The sequence below is a fragment of the Pezoporus wallicus genome, unplaced genomic scaffold (assembly GCF_028554395.1).
Source record: "Pezoporus wallicus isolate ANWC-B61680 ecotype Strahan unplaced genomic scaffold, APGP_CSIRO_Pwel_v1 contig_5352, whole genome shotgun sequence".
NCBI lineage: Eukaryota > Metazoa > Chordata > Aves > Psittaciformes > Psittacidae > Pezoporus > Pezoporus wallicus.
Window position 1 is genome coordinate 1,145,387 of NW_026639660.1, and position 4,287 is coordinate 1,149,673.

Here is a 4,287-nt window from a genome sequence, read left to right on the forward strand (position 1 = left end):
AATTTTGCAAACTACAAAATCAAACATTATGCACTAAAAACCTGGTAGAGGAAGTTGCTAAGCCACTGTCCATCATATTTGAAAAATCATGGCAGTCAGGTGAAGTTCCCAATGACTGGAAAAAGGGAAATATAACCCCCATTTTCAAGAAGGGGAAAATGGGTGACCCAGGGAATTACAGACCAGTCAGTCTCACCTCTGTGCCTGGCAGGATCAGTTCATGGAGCAGATTCTCCTGGCAACCATGCTAGAGCACATGCAAAACAGCAAGGTGCTTGGTGACAGCCAGCATGGCTTCACTAAGGGGAAATCCTGCCTGACCAATTTGGTGGCCTTCTATGATGGGGCTACAGAACTGATGGACAGGGGTAGAGCAGCTGACATCATCTACCTGGACTTGTGCAAAGCATTCAGCACTGTCCCACATGATATTGAATCACAGAATCATAGAATAGTTAGGGTTGGAAAGGTTGTTAAGATCATCTAGTTCCAATCCCCCTACCAGAGGAGGGCCACGAGGATATCAGGGGACTGGAGCACCTCCCGTATGAAGACAGGCTGAGGAAGTTGGGGCTGCTCAGCCTGGAGGAGAAGGCTGCGTGGAGACCTCATAGCAGCCTTCCAGTATCTGAAGGGGGCTATAGGGATGCTGGGGAGGGACTCTTCATTAGGGACTGTAGTGTTAGGACAAGGGGTAACGGGTTAAAACCCAAACAGGGGAAGTTTAGATTGGATATAAGGAGGAAGTTCTTTACTGTGAGGGTGGTGAGGCACTGGAATGGGTTGCCCAGGGAAGTTGTGAATGTTCCATCCCCGGCAGCATTCAAGGCCAGGCTGGATGGAGCCTTGAGTGAAATGGTCTAGTGTAAGGCATCCCTGCCCACTGCGCCTTAGATGACCTTTCTGACCCTAACTATTCTATGATTCTATGACTCTATGATTCTATGATTCTATGAAAAAGAACTGCCTTTATTTCTTCATGTCACTCTCTAGTAGGACTTTTTTCTGGCTTATATGCTGGCCCACAAGTTTCTCTAATTTATAATAAAAATGCTATCTTGAAAAGTCCACTCGCAGCTGTGCTTTAAAAGAATATGCAAATATATCTGTCTTCACTAGTTTGAATTGTGAGGGACTGGTCATTTATTCTGTCATTTGGTTAAAGTAAACTGCACAATGTCTTCTAAAAAGAATTAATTTTTCAGCTGAAAATCGCAGTGTTTGATATTGGTGGGGCTGGATGCAGAGCTCTTTAGAACATTATGAGATTGAAGATTACTCCCATAATATTTCAGTGTTATCCTATTATTTAAAAAGAATCCCTTGCACATTTTTAGCAGGTTCAGGGTGAGTAAGGTAAGTCACCACAAAGCCACTAAGAATCATATGGTGAACAACAACATGAAAGAAAATTCCATAATTGCCTCTGCATTTTTCTTTTAAACAAGTCCAAACCTATCTTCAGCACCTCACTCACCCAAGCAATTAGGTAGTCCTTTCTTGGGGAGAGTTTTGGGCACCCTGGAGCTTAGCAAGGCAAAAACCTTACATACAAGCCCTGGCTGATAATCCCACGCACACTGGTGCTTTCAAAGTAGCAGATGGAGTTGCCTCCACCACCACCTCTTCTTGGCTTTATCAGCCAAATCTGCACCGGATATGCATAGTGCTTTGCAATACCATCTGGCCAACTTGAGCCAGCAGTTTCATTCTGCATAGCCAAGGGGCTCCACACACTGCAGCAAGGTGCTACAGGAAAAATTGGCAAGTGAGCTGGCGGCAGCAGAGAGCTGACAGGGTGCAGTCAGCTCTTCAAGTGGCTCTGAGCTCAGCCAAGGGAAGTCCCCTGCACTTGGGGTGCACACTCTGGTGCTTCTGGGACTTCTCCACACCATCCTGCTCCTACCAACTACCTAGGACACCATGGCCATTCCTCAGTCCACCCACGGGAGCTGAGGAACTACGGGGAAAGATTTATTCTTCCATGATCAGGGATAAAGCAGCACATCTTGAAGCCTTTTTGTTCCTTTTGTCCATTGAGGATTTGTATTCAAACCTTAGGCAGTGTCAGCCATGCAAAACTTCCCTGTAGCATCTGCTATTAAATCTTCATTGATAAGTGGGGAAGATCAACTAAACTCCAACTGGGGTTTAAAGCATTTCACTTAGCTGAGAGAGGTTTAGTGTGGTTCTAATGTCCTCATCTCGTATGCTGAGATATACCAGAAAACCATTTTTCAGTAATTTTCACAAAGAAAACTTCAGCAATGGTCCAGCCAAGAAATCTTCTGCACATAACAAAATGTAATGCCTCTAAAATATGTGGTGACCATCAATGCGATCTGTAGATAAACAAAAAATCTGAATGCTTCATTATTTGCACTTGTCTATACTTGGTATTAACATAACATAGAGTGAATGAGAACAGACAGTCAATTTGTTTTACACATAAACAGTATTGGAAAATATAGCTGCATTACCAACAATGCTTAGCTTATTATTCTAAATGGATTTTGTAAATTGCACTCCTTAATATACTCCCACAATTTTTTATAAATTGCTCTATTAGCAAAACTTATGGAAATTGTGTCATGCGGATTGTTAGCAAATTGACTCTATTTTTCTCTTTTATTCCCATTCTTCTCTGTCAGTGCACAATCCAGCAGAAATACAAGGATCAGATTCTTCTCTCAGCTACAACAGATAGTTTCTGAATTACTCCACTGGTCTCATTTTTAGGAAAGAGAATCTAGGTCCTGACTTCCCATGCCATGAATCCCATGAAATAAAAAGGATTCTTCAAAACATTTCCACAGCTGAGCTGAAATCAGTTCACCCATTACAAACAGGATGCTCAAGTATTTCTTTTTTTTCTTTTTCCATAGTATTAGGCTGGACAGCAAATTCTGACTTTCATTGTAAATAATGTAATTAAATTGCCCATGCCACTACTGTCATTTTTGAGCAAATGATCGATATAACAGAAAAAAAAAAAAGAAAAAGCTAAAAAAAAAAAAAAAAAGAGTCATGCCTAAGAAATTAGCAAACTGTGTAGAAAAGGCAAAGACAACAAAAATATGGAAATTGTCCTGGCTCCAGGCAGGTTTCCAAAGGATCTGGTAGCAATTCCCCATCGCACACAAAGCTGATTGAACCCCCTTTCATTTTACCTTTTCATCTATGATAAACAATATGGACCACATATTTTATGACACGGATTCCAGAGGATACAGCATAGCATTGCAAACAATTTAATCCCAAAAAGTTGGAAAATGTGGGACTACATCTTGAGGGCTTTCAAAGAGCAAAAGAAATCCCATGGGCTCTTCAATGAGTTTTGTGCATTTATTTCCAGTTTTAGGACAACATCTTAGAACCTCCCAAGAAAAACTGTAAATCACTTTAATGCTTGAAGCATCTAAGGAATAAGAATCATGTATAGATTGAAAAAATATGAAGGGAGCCAATAGCTCCAAAGGTGAGGAGGGGAATCATTCTGTATATCTCCAGCCTCCCAAAAGCTCTCAGACACAGCAGCAGACCTGATAGCAGGGGAGAAGTAAATATCCCCACCCCTTTCCCTCGTTAAGAGCATTTTATGAAGAAAAAGCACAGGAAGCCAATTTGTTGGGAAAGATTAACAGGTGCTAGAAGTTGGAGGAGCTGGGAGCAGAGAGTTATGCAAGGAGACAGCGCAGAGATGCTGCTGAAGGCACACTGTCCCACCAGCAGTAGGACAGAGGAAAGTGAGAAACAGCTGAAAGGTAAAAAGGGAAACAAGAGAGACAGGCACAAAAGAAGCAGAATATATAAGACCAGGTGAGGTATGGAGGAAATGCATACCATTGCTGGGAAAGAGTGAGAAAGATAATACACTGGAGGTGCGTTTAAGGAAGAGTGGCAGTTTTAGAGCAGGACTGGGTAAGACAGTAAGTAAGATTACTACAAGGTGTGATTTCATGATTAAGCTCAGAGATTTTGACAGGTTTCTGCCACCCTGCAAGGCTAAATGGCCTAATAGTGAGATGCAAGTCTTTAGGGTAGGAGCATCAGTTGTGATACAGACTTGCTGTCATTTCACTCACACACGCTACCTTCCTTTTGTCTCTCCTGCTCTTTAGAGACAAGGATTACTTTGTAAAATCTGTTTGTGTATTGCTTAATATTGAACTCGAACTCAGCGTTAGTTTTACTTTAATGAACATAATAATATAAAGTGTGTTCTTTCATCTGATGGAGAGCACTGGTAAGACAACAGGGACCCTGCCTCAGGAGGAAGAATTTACT